The sequence below is a fragment of the Paramormyrops kingsleyae genome, unplaced genomic scaffold (assembly GCF_048594095.1).
Source record: "Paramormyrops kingsleyae isolate MSU_618 unplaced genomic scaffold, PKINGS_0.4 ups44, whole genome shotgun sequence".
NCBI lineage: Eukaryota > Metazoa > Chordata > Actinopteri > Osteoglossiformes > Mormyridae > Paramormyrops > Paramormyrops kingsleyae.
In genome coordinates, this window is record NW_027325982.1 from 412,090 (window position 1) to 425,576 (window position 13,487).

At 43.9% G+C, this 13,487-nt stretch overlaps 1 pseudogene; it reads left to right on the forward strand.

Annotated features, from left to right (window-relative positions):
* Positions 1 to 8,380: 8,380 nt before the first annotated feature.
* LOC140586365 (U2 spliceosomal RNA) lies at positions 8,381 to 8,613 on the forward strand (annotated as a pseudogene).
* The last annotated feature ends 4,874 nt before the right edge of the window (positions 8,614 to 13,487 follow it).

Consider the following 13,487-nt stretch of genomic DNA (forward strand, 5'->3'; position numbering starts at 1 on the left):
TTTTGTGTATCGTTTGTTATTATTAATGTGATATTTTATCATGCAAATGGAGGGGAAAACGTCCAATTTTCGGCCAAAAAATATCGGCAGCATATATCGGCCATCGGCTGACCCTGACTCCTAAATATCGTCATCGGCATCGGCTATTGAAAAACCCATATCGGTCGACCTCTACTATCAACCTTTGCAGGCTTGAGACAGGTTCGTTGGCAAGTGACGATGTTGCCACTAGTACTGAAAAGTCTCTCTGACGGCGAGCTTGTCGCAGGAATACACAGGTTTTTGCGGGCAAGTCTGGCGAGATGAGGAAAGCTTAGTTTGTGTACTTTCCACCATGCAAGTGGATCCTCCTCTTTGTCTATTGGAGGTGTTAGCAGGTAAGTGTTTAGCTCTGCTTCCAAAGCATCCTTTAGGGTCAGAGAGGAATCACCCTTTGCTTCAGTTTCTCTCTGTTTAAAGAAGCTTCCCAATGACTTCTTTGCTTTCTTTGCCTGGGGTGCACTGGTAACGTTGGGCTCCACGTCAGTGCTGCAGCTTGATTTCTCCTGGCATTCCATCATCTGTGATACCACTCTGGCCTTAACTTGGGTCTTCTTGTCTGCACTGATGAAGTCTATCTTGAACCGGGGGTCCAAAAAATATGCCATATCTAGCAGCTTCTGAGTATCATCATCTTCGTATTTCTCATTGAGGTAGTCCAGCATCTTCATCTTTATGTTCTTGGTCAGGTCTGTGTCTTCCTCTCGCATTTCCAGTAGTGAAGTGTTGAAGAGCTGAAAAACTGGCTTTACAAAGGAGACACTGACGTATTCATCGCCTGAAAGTGCATCAGTGAAATCCAGCATTGGGCCCAGTGACTTGCTTACAGACTCCAGCACATCTATATCTTGCCAGGTTGGAATTAGATGCCGCAGCTTCTTGTCTGCAGACAGGACCTGAGTTAAAGCCTGCTGCTGTTCTAATATCCTGCTGATCATCATCTGTCTGGAACCCCATCTTGTTTGGCATTCTGAGATGAGACAATGTGATGGTAGATTGAGTTCCTTCTGGACTTTTGCCAGGGCATCGCTGGCCTTCCAGCTGTGAGAGAAGTGGCTCACCAGCTTCTTGCAGACTCCTGTAGCACGATCATTGCGGCCATCCTTTTTCACTGCATTTTCTAAGCGGAGAAAACAAACAAAACATTGCGAACTTTAATTATTGAAGCACACTGTTTTATTTCAAACAATAAATGAAGAGCTCTTTTCCAAAACGCGATAAACGCCAATAATAATTTCCTTGTTTCAGGTGCAGTTTCTTTCCAAACCCCAATAAGCACCGAACTTAATTTTAGCCTAGTGAACGTTCTCGCAATCCAACGTGGCTGCGCTCCTAACAGATGTTTGTTCATTAGGCTATAATTCCTCAAAATAAGTAAAAAAATCTTATTCTCTCTCTCTCTCTCTAAGTTTTCGGTGCTGATGCAGGACGCGTTCATGTAAACGGCACCTAAAAGCTGTCTGTCTTAAAATGGATGAGAGAGGGATATAGGGCTCTCGAAGGAACAAACAGGCACGCTTAGGTTCACTCAAATACACTTTTAATAAGTAATACAAAATGATCTCACATTAACACCAATACTGAGCTATCATATTGAAGGCAATGCAAAATAACTCGTACTACAACGGATATCAAATAATATATATATCTTATAGCTAATAATATTAGGTGCAAAGGTATGAATATATATAGGAAAGAAGCAATTACACATACAAGAAGCAAGGAAACATAAAAAGTTACGAAATATTATCACAAGCGGCGATAATTTACTCGCAACAATTAAGGGAAAGCATAAGCAGTTGCAAAGCTATTTACACTCGGACGTGCTATCATCACCCACCTTCATGGACTGGGGAGCCCTTTCAGTCCTGGCAGGAGACCAACACGTGAGTTCCGAGAAAGTGCCGGGCGATGCGCGCTCTATCCCACGGCTGAACTCCGGTCAGTACTGGGATCTCCCCCTTCCTTTATACTAAATTTAGAGTTGCGTGTGGGCAGGGGGTAAGCTGGCCAGGCTCACCCCTTCCCCCCAGGCAATATATGGTGTTTCAATTCCCCCTTTTGTCCGAGTGATTCTGCTTGCGATAACATACTTCAATGGGCGTCCTGGCGCCAGGTGTCTTCGCGCAACACCTCCCTGTTCCCCCCCTACAACAATATAGGGTGCTGTATACCGACCCCCCACCCTATCTCCCGAAACCAAGATAAGCATCCTGGCTTCTTTAATGAGCCCAAGTTATTTACGGCAAAATTAGGTTTTACAGGGGATCGGTAAATAACTTGTTCGTGCAGTGTAGTGACATTTGGGGTGAATCATGGACGATTGATCCAAATTTCAGGATGATTAATCCACACGCGATCGGAATTAATCCACAATTACAACTTTCCAGAATATTATAGTAAAGTTAATTCCATGTCACGTGGGTGACGTAATCGTCCGCGAATTCATCCTAATACATTCGGTCCCTCGGCCATGATTCACCAATGTATAACCCGTGCAGAAATGTGATCATATAACCTGCGGGTATAGATACATAAACAGATGTTCCACACAGCCAATAGTATAACGTATTCGTAGTGCATACATATCCTCTATCTCGTATATCATACGTTTTGTTAGTATAAGTATCTAGTCATTCTCCCTTCCTTTTAAAGTCCAATATGCCCCTCCAGCTATTACAGGCAGCACATGGAACCTACATAAAGTTTGGGGAGTAGTTACACTATACATTTCCCATTGGCCAGTACACAAAGTCTCGTTACACTGAGTTATTTCAGGCTTCAGATGTAATCTCATACTGGAATCAATATTCCAGAATATTTTCCATTAGAATAAAATGTGATTAACAATTGATAAAACATTATTTAGTTGAATTTTGGTGTTTCACATAGTCATATAGTGCATTCAGTCCGATTCCTCCACTGAGTTAGGTCACACTCCTACACCCACTTGCGGGGCACTCCGGCAGACGCAAGGGTGGGAATGTTCTTTCCCATTGTGGCATCCTCTACAGACGTACATCTCGTTCCGGTTCACAGGAGTCAGTTCAACAACGAAGCATGATTCTGGTCAGGTGAAGATGTCTTGCTGCCGCTCCGTCGCGCTGTCTTTCCATCCGATCCTGAAAGTAGAAGTCTGCTCCAACTCGGTCCCTGGGACTGCAGCATAGCCGAAGGTCGTCAGCAGCGTCGGCCACGCCCATCACCAGAACCATTGCATCATCCTTCACACATAAGGAAAGAACTCACATGCACATTAGTTTTCTCCTAGATAACATTCATTAGCTGGGACATGTCGCCACCTTCGGCGCTTGGCTCCGTAACAGCCACAGTGTTGTTTCGTCCCACAGCTATCACTTCTGCAGGTTTCGGTGGGTTGTCTTGTTGTTGTACCCACATACCTGTGTTTTTATTCTTTTTACTTGTTTTCGGATTCGCTCCTATAATTCCTTACCCCAAACCTCCTTGGTCCTAATTCTCTAATTCTGATTTTTCCACGCAGGCATCCGAACAGCCATACCATTCACTACTGACCAGGAATCAGTATAAACATAGCAATCACTCATCCCTTCCTGCTTCCAAAACCATTACTCACAATTCAGCCCATTGGCTGCTTTTACCTTCACCTGTCATTTCCAACATCTGCTGCGTACATAGATTACATGCCGCAGCTTCCCACTTTCGCTTACCATCGACATACTTAGCCGCCCCATCCGTACAACACACATGCTGTTTCTGTACTTCACCCCCCACGATATAGGGGACTCCACCAACACCGTCAATATCACAGTCTCTTCCCCTTTCTCTACAACATCCGCCACTTACTCATAGCCCTTGTCATTTACATACTATTTCCATTTTAAAACCCATGCTTCTTACTCTCCACCAATCCGGTGCTGCTTCAATCTCACTACCTTGTTTGCGAGAGGTATGGGCTGGGGAAAGGTTGCATCTTCACCTTCCCCACCAATACCGGTCGCACTATCATCGTACCTCGGAATTTTAAATTGTCCATCCCACTCCTGGGTCCCAGGTGTAATCACCATCATGGTTAGACTTATCCCACTCCCCAAGATCTCCCAATTCTCTCAATTTGAACGCCACATCTCCTATTCTTTCCCCTACCATATTCAACAACAATGACATCACTGCTGCCTTGTACTGAGCGGGTGCTGTTTTTATGAGAGCATTCCGGGTCAGTATTGTTAAGGACAAATCGTCCAGTGCATCCACATGCCCGGTATACACACCCGCCCTCATAGTCAACTCTCGCATTCTAGCGATCGCTTCTGACAATGTTTGCCACTGGCCCGGTTTTTCCGGCCAGCTGCTTTCATCAGGGTATCGCTGGTTCACCCCGGTTCCCATAAGGGCTAGGAGAGTAGTGTCACTGCTTCTCCCATCTATTGGTGGCTGCCTGTGCTCCCGACATTGGGACCGCACTACAGCATCGGTGCTTAGATCACAAAAATGGTGACAATCCATATGATCTATGGATATCTGTGCCGCACCCTGATCATACAGCCTGACCAACCATTTATCTAATGGCTCTCCTGGTCGCTGCTTCATCCGCTCCCGTATATCACTAATTTCCTTCTGTGTGAAATCCTCCACAAGTAGCTCAGACTGCCGTGGTCTCCGGCCAGAAGGATCTTGCACTTCCCTTCTCCGTGAAATAGGGAGTGCAGAAGTTGTTAACGGAGGGGGATCCATAAGAGATCCCCGATCAGGACCCGCGACTTTATCTGGGTTGTAAATATCAATATCCTCATCATCTGAGTCCCAGATATTGCCATCCCATCGCTCGGGATCCCAATTAGCTGCTGTTGCAGTAGCAACAAATGCTCTAATTTTTCGCGGACATGGTGTCCGTTTTTTCCTAGCATTGGCTTTTGCTACTTGCATCGCAGCCCGCTCTGCAACCCCCGTTACTTGTTGCAGGCGTTGATGTAAAATATCCACCTGACCCTGTGCCAGGGTCATCCGACCTAATGCCTCAGTCAATTCTCTCATTTGTCCCTCTTTCTCCCTTTCAATCTGGTCTGCGCGCTCATACTGCATTCTGTATGCAGCCAACACGATCCATAGGCGTCTCTGTAGAGCACGCACAGGATCCTTTACAACCGGAACCTTTCTAAGGCACGACAATACTTGCTCAGGCTCGGCTTTTCTCAACGCAGCAGTCCAGGAATCAACAGGCCCTCCACCTTTCCTTATCTCCTGGGCTAACGCAGCAAACTGCGTCTCATCCCACTCAGGGAGCACTTCAGGCTCGGGCGCTGCTATCTTTCTTCTAAACATGTTTGTTCCTTAGTCCTATATCTTTTTCCCCTCAGATCCTGCCGACTACGCCAAAATGTCTTAAAATGGATGAGAGAGGGATATAGGGCTCTCGAAGGAACAAACAGGCACGCTTAGGTTCACTCAAATACACTTTTAATAAGTAATACAAAATGATCTCACATTAACACCAATACTGAGCTATCATATTGAAGGCAATGCAAAATAACTCGTACTACAACGGATATCAAATAATATATATATCTTATAGCTAATAATATTAGGTGCAAAGGTATGAATATATATAGGAAAGAAGCAATTACACATACAAGAAGCAAGGAAACATAAAAAGTTACGAAATATTATCACAAGCGGCGATAATTTACTCGCAACAATCAATGGAAAGCATAAGCAGTTGCAAAGCTATTTACACTCGGACGTGCTATCATCACCCACCTTCACACATGGACTGGGGAGCCCTTTCAGTCCTGGCAGGAGACCAACACGTGAGTTCCGAGAAAGTGCCGGGCGATGCGCGCTCTATCCCACGGCTGAACTCCGGTCAGTACTGGGATCTCCCCCTTCCTTTATACTAAATTTAGAGTTGCGTGTGGGCAGGGGGTAAGCTGGCCAGGCTCACCCCTTCCCCCCAGGCAATATATGGTGTTCCAATTCCCCCTTTTGTCCGAGTGATTCTGCTTGCGATAACATACTTCAATGGGCGTCCTGGCGCCAGGTGTCTTCGCGCAACACCTCCCTGTTCCCCCCCTACAGCAATATAGGGTGCTGTATACCGACCCCCCACCCTATCTCCCGAAACCAAGATAAGCATCCTGGCTTCTTTAATGAGCCCAAGTTATTTACGGCAAAATTAGGTTTTACAGGGGATCGGTAAATAACTTGTTCGTGCAGTGTAGTGACATTTGGGGTGAATCATGGACGATTGATCCAAATTTCAGGATGATTAATCCACACGCGATCGGAATTAATCCACAATTACAACTTTCCAGAATATTATAGTAAAGTTAATTCCATGTCACGTGGGTGACGTAATCGTCCGCGAATTCATCCTAATACACTGTCACAAAGAACCAGCAAAAGTAATGATTAGGAATATGTAAAATATTGCAATGAGACATTTTAATTGTTTATTAATAACTGCGAACATGAAAAATAAAAGACAAAAGACTTTTAAAAAAAGACAACCATCAATTTTTGGGAAAAATGGATGGATTTATAGCGTTTTGAAAAGAAAAAAAATTTACTTTGAATTTTTCAACAACAATATAGTTGTTTGATTTAATAATCATTATTCAACATGTTCAGACTAAGCAAAAAACATTTTAACAGGATAAACTGAATATTCACAAAATGTGTGGGTCTAGGTAAAACAATTAATTTCCCTGAAAACTATTGAAATGGAGTTATCGCATTTTGGAAAAGAGCTCCTCAAATGTGCTCATAAAACTATTTTTTGTTTAAAATTAAATGTTTAGTGTCTGTATTTTTTCTTACGTTTTAAAGCTCTACGTACACACATGCAACAAATTCATTTTACAAGTTTTGTCAGGTTCAGGACAGGTTAATAAGTAAAACAGCTGAGTAAAAATGTATTTTTATTTTGGATAAAGATCATGGTCATTACTCACCAACTGCAAGATGCAGTCTGTGGCCGAAGCACTGTAGCCTGGTCCACTTGTTCAGATCGGCAGCTTTCACCATGTTCGCTGCATTATCTGTTGTTATACAGACTTGACGTGTCTCATCTAAGCCCCAAGCGGACACCGCTTCTCTCAGGGCCTCTGCGACATTCTCGGCTGTATGACTTTCCGGGAAAAATGCCGTCTGCAAACAGCGACTTTTTAGCTCGAAGTCCTCTGCGATGAAATGGACCGTCAGACTCATGTAGGGCTCCGTTGTCCTGCTGGACCACAAGTCTGTTGTAGTTGCATAGTATTCCACGTGCGACAGTTCTGCTTCAATCTTAGATTTGCATTTTTCATACAGCTCTTTTATCGCAACTTGGGAAAAATATGTGCGGGATGGTATAACATACCGCCTGTCAAGCGTTCGGATCATTTTCTTAAATCCCTCTTTGGTGACGGTATTTAATGGCAACATATCTTTAGCGATATGAAACGTTATTGCGTCTGTTATTTCTTTCTGTCATTGAGAGCCTTTCTGGTAAGGTGTCACACTGGCAAAGGCATCACAAACATTTGTTTGTTTTGGTTGACATCCAGATTTGGCTTTGTATTCGTTGTAAAGAGCTTTGTGGTGCCGTTTTAAGTGATCAGACAAATTGGTGGTGTTTCCATGTTTTGTGGCCACAACTTTATGACACTCCATGCAAAGTACCTCTTTTTGGTCAACATCCTCCTTTTTGTAGCCGAAATAGTCCCAAATAGATGATTTCGACTTTCTTTTTGGTACGAAATCATTTTTTTGCGGCGGATCCTCTTCGTCGCGCATTTTTAGCAGTGAATGTTGGCTGTGAGCGGTGAGCAGCGACACAGCGAACCAATCACTGTGCAGGCACGCGGAACGTGCATGTCACCCCAGCAACAAGCCATACAACAAACTCGTGTTTACTGTGTGCTACCGTTCTCTTAATACACAATGGGCTTCTACCCTTCACATCGTATGTTCCGGCGATGTGACTATCGCTCACGCGCACATCGCGATGTCGATGTCAAAACAGAATATCGTTCAGCCCTAGTGCAGAGCTTGGAAGTCTGCGGATGTGTTCCTTTTTAACCCTCTGGAGTCTTGGGGTAGGGGACACACTTTCACTAACTGGGGCATGCTCACACATTTCATTCAATATCATAAACTTAATTCCTGGCAAATAAATTATTTCTTATATATTTGGTTTGGTAACAAACTCATCTTAATCTTAGTGTACTTTAGATTTATGTGAAGTTTGTAATTTGACATTCAAAGTATAGACATTGTAAAATGCACTTTGGAACACTCTGTGGGTGTTTGTTTAATATTATCTTTGAAAGTCTTATTGTACTGTGTTGGCATGATTTGCATAGTGTGGGAATGTTTCAGCCTTATAGATTGTGATTATGTGTTAATGTAAGTAGTACAAGCATAATATTTATTATTCATGTATTTGAGCTGATTTACATTTTGTTTTGGTATGAAAAGGTTATTTTGATACGTCCCCCATGGAGGGGACCACATATTAAACGGATTTTTGGAACAGGGAGCCGGAAGTGGGGCTTGCCCCATCTGCTCCAGGCATCGACCCGGTATTGCAGTGCTTCCGGGAACGGTGCACCTCTACTGCCCCCTGTTGTTGAAAGGCAGAACTGACTGACTGAATGGGTGACTAATAGACTGAGTGCCTCTGGATGGCCAACTAATTAGCCGCATGTGGTGTGAGGGAGGGGTCCTGTCCGTGCGCGGCCCCCATTTCCTGCCTTTTTTCTTTTTTTTTTAAAGTAAGGTGACACGCTGTCGTTTGTGCGGTGGGCAGCTGTGCTGAGGTAAGGCATGACTTCATCTTTGCCTTTTGAATTTTCCCTCATGTTTGTTTAAATGATTGCTGTTTTTTGAGAGGACAGGGAGGACGCCGGTGGCTGCGACGTCCCTGGGCATTCTACTCTGCGCGGGGGCGTCACGGAGGCCCGGCTAACGGCGACCCGCTAAGCGGCAGCCCCATATCGACTCGGGTCTCTCTTCGGTCTTCAGGACCGGTATACGTTTCTTCTCTTTTCTGGATTGGAAAAGACAAGAGCAAAAGTGGAAGAGTTGACGAAATGGCGTCGGATGGCGTAGCTTATAGCGGTGGGGCGTAAAGACCTTGCATTCCAGAGCATCCCTGCACATATGAGAGTCTGCTCCATACATCTCCGTTCAGGTAAGTCAAGTTCCGGTGTGATCACTAGACTCCATTCCTGTGTTTGTCCCTAAAGAGAACAGCCAGGATAGGAAATGCTGGAAACCCATCCTGACTGGAGTCCATCCCTTCCCGGTGACACAGTAACCCAAAAGTGTTTGTGAGTGTGGTTTATGTCAGATTAGGAGAGCTGAAATGAACCTTTTGTTGGATGATAGTCGGCGACCAAAACAAGAGCTAGATCACAGAAAAGTGTTTCAAAAGCGACAGCGTCAAAGTGAAATGCAACGCTGGATGGAAGTTTTCTAGTACTGATGAAGGATGTAGAATCGGAATCCAGATATGTTTCCATACAAGGAATTTGCCTTGGTGGTGCTTTTACATGACATTACAAAGAACATAAGAACATAAGAAATTTACAAACGAGAGGAGGCCATTCGGCCCATCAAGCTCGTTTGGGGAGAACTTAACTAATAGCTCAGAGTTGTTAAAATTTTATCTAGCTCTGATTTAAAGGAACCCAGGGTTTTAGCTTCCGCTACACTAGCAAGAAGACTATTCCATACTCTAACTACACGCTGTGTAAAGAAGTGCTTCCTCAAATTTTTCTCCCGCTAATTTCCACTTATGGCCACGAGTTCTAGTATTTAGACTAATATTGAAATAGTCATTTGGCTGAAGAGCATCCAGACCCGTTAGAATCTTATAGACCTGAATCATATCCCCCCTTAGTCTCCTTTGCTCAAGGCTAAACAGATTGAGTTCCGCTAACCTCTCCTCATAAGACATTCCTCTAAGACCAGGAATCATTCTCGTAGCTCTTCGTTGCACCTTTTCTAAGGCAGCAATGTCCTTCTTGAGGTATGGTGACCAAACCTGCACACAGTATTCTAGGTGGTGTCTTACCAAGGAATTATATAAGTGTATCATCACCTCCCTTGACTTAAACTCCACACACCTAGAGATATAACCCAACATTCTGTTGGCCTTTTTTATTGCTTCCCCACACTGGCGAAAGTTACCCACATTTAGCAAAGACATATGCAGAAAGGTAATAAACAATAGACTGGCAATTGGGTAATATGATAATTATATGATAATTAAGTTTATTAATGGTAGTAATGATGGTATTATGATATTTATATATGTGTGTGTACATAATAATCATTGTAGTATGAATATAAACTATATAAATGGTATAATAATTTAAAGGGCTCTTAAATGGTGCCGTTATTAAGTAGCAGCCAAGTCAACTATATGTGCAAGAGTGCAATATGTATACAGAATTTGCAGTATGTGTGCATAATGTGCAAGAGTGCAGAATATAATCATAGAGGAAGTTTATCAGTTGTTCACTGGTTATGCTGGTGGATATTTCACTGCAGCTGACGATTAATTGAACGTCCATTCAGAGACTGGTTTGGTTAATGAGAGAGACTACCTGAGGGGAGAAGCTCTTGGCGTGTCTTGTGGTCTTGGTTCTGATTGCCATGAGTCTTCTCATGGAGGGTAAGGCTTGAAAGATGTGGTGAGCAGGGTGAGATGGGTCCTCAAAGATTTTGTATGCCCGTTTCCTGGTTCTGGTGATGTAAAGTGTCTGGAGGGTAAGCAGGTTACTGCCGATTATTCGCTCTGCTGAGTGGATGATGTGTTGCAGTCTGGCCTTGTCTCGTTCAGTGGCTGATCCAAACCAGGCTGTGATGGAGGAGGTGACGATGGACTCAATGATTGTAGCGTAAAACTGGGCCATCGTGGTTATAACATGTTATTTTGGATCAGGCACGGACAGTTGTGAGAGTTCATTCCGCATTAGCTCCGATAGAATAGTATTAAATGCAAAGCTAAAGTCCACAAACAGAATCCTAACATATGTCTCAGGGCACTCCAAGTGTCGGAGTAAGAAATGGAGTCCAGTGTTAACTGCATCGTCCACAGGTCTGTTGGTTCTGTAGGCAGACTGTAGCCTGGGGTCAAGCGATAGGTCTGTGATGGTTTTAAGGTATGACAGCACAAGTCTCTCAAAAGCCTTCATTACCACCGATGTGAGAGCCACCAGTCTGTAGTCACTGACTGGTTCAGTGACTGGTTGAAAATATCTGTGAAGACAGGTGACTATTGATCTGCACAGTGCTTCAGAGTGGCTGGGGAGACAGAGTCTGAACCAGGAGCTTTCCTTGTATTCTGGCTGCTGAAGATCTTGTTTACATCTCTGTCGTTGATTCTCCTGGGGAGGTGGCTGGACGTGGGGGGGGTGAGCTGGGTATAGTGTGGGCGAGGTGTGAAGGTACCCAGGTGTGAAGAAGGCCATTGAAAAGGTGAGGGCTGTATGATGCGCGAATGTGGCTTTTCAAACCCGCAGTAGAATTTGAACAGGTTTTTGTCACCACTCCTGTAAGCTTCATCTTTTGTTTTAGGAAGCTGCCTGAGTTCAGTTGTAAACCATGGTTCGTCGTTATTATAGCTGACAACAGACTATTTGGGAATGCGAGAGTCCTCGCAGAAGCTTATGTGCCATGTTACAGTGTCCGTGTATTCATCCACGCTGTTAGTAGCAGTTTTGAAAACATTCCAGTCTGTCGAGTCAAAGCATGATTTTAATTGCTCTACTGCTCCACATGTTCAGTGTTTCACTCTAGTAACAACAGGTTTAGCAGTTTTCAGATTTTGTCTGTATGCTGGAATTAGATGAATTGTTGCATGGTCAGAGTTTCCTAGTGCAGCACCAGTCATTTTCTGTCATTAAAATGTGACGTCTTTTCAGTTAGCTATTTATTTATTTTGGCTTTTTCTTATTATTATGTGTTCATTGTAATTGATTAATAAAATTATTTATTTTCATTATTATTTCTTTTACTTATCTTTGAAATGTGATTTTGACATTTTAATTTGATTGTATCCTTGTCTTTGTAAAGCACTTTGAATTGCCTTGTGCCCGAATTGTGCTATATAAATAAACATGCTTAAAATCTTTGATGATGACAATGTGCCCAGCCGGCTGTGAACTGTTCTTCGCTTTCTCCATCTTTGCATTTCTTGCATTGTGAAGATCTGCGAGCTGTTTAATTTTAGTGACCACTCCTTTTCAGGATTATGTAGTATATGTTTAACATTACTTCAAAGTGTGGAAGGGAAATTTAAAGTGATGGTAGGCCAGGGTTGGGAGGCATTGTGGGATTGTTCTTGTGTCTCAGGTTTTGTTGTTTTGGGGATGGTGCCGTGTGTCCTTGCCTCACAGCCACCTGCACGGAACCAGCTTTGCAGGCCACAGATCTTGGAGAACTGGGCTGAAGGGAACATCGCCGGGGGGAGAAAGGGGACCTGCAGGAAGCCTTGAAATGTAGCTGCTATACTATGCTAGACGCAGTTTGTTGTATGGTAGCATTTGAACACACAAGCAAGTTATGTACCCATAAGGGTTGTATATGTTTACGCTGAAGTCTTTATTTAGGTATGTTGGAGCACGGCGTCTCCACCGGGTCCGTGGATGAGAAGAGATTCACAGCTGACACGGGGAGAAGTTGCAAATCACCGGTTTATTGTCTGACAGATTGCAATCCGGGAGCGGCCGTCTGACATACATTCAGCATGTACAGGAGGAGGCTCTGCCATATGTATCAGCTGTATCCCTTTTAAAGCCCTTTGGGCATCTCCCCCCCTTTCTCGGTACCTTCCGTGTACGTGACAACCATATGTGTGATTCTAGCTGGCTCGTACTGTTCTTGGCCTTCTGGAAGGCTAAAAGATAAGTAGGGGCCGCTGATGTTCTCTGTCGCCCCCCTATCTGTTCCGATTAGGTAGCCTTGACTTGCCGGCGCGCCAGTCAGTTCTTGTTTTGATTAGTTACAGCCTTATAGAATCATTCCCTTTATTTTATTAATTATTCCCTCAATTAATATAGGGTTGGGGTTTCCCTTACTGATAACATTGTGAGCCATGCCAGCCATGGACACCAAAGGGGGGGTTGCACCTTTTTGCTGGGTTGGGAGTGGAATTTCCCTAATGTTTAGGGTTTTTGCCCTCCTTCCTAGGCTGGATAGACAGGATTATGTGTGGGACTCATAGGAGGCCTAGGCCTAACGAGGATTGGAAACTGAACATCCTTGAAGTAGACCAATAGAGGTGGCGTATTATGTTTGTTGTATGTTCGAAACCTGGTTTGCAGATGTTTGGTAACCAATCAGGACTTAGAAGTCCATATAGGGGAATTCGTCTTATAGTATATTAACCTGCTGATTTCTGGCATTGTCCCCGAGTGTGGTTGGAACACTATGCTGGATTGCTGAATAAAGAAGAAAATTTTGCTCATTACATGCGAGGC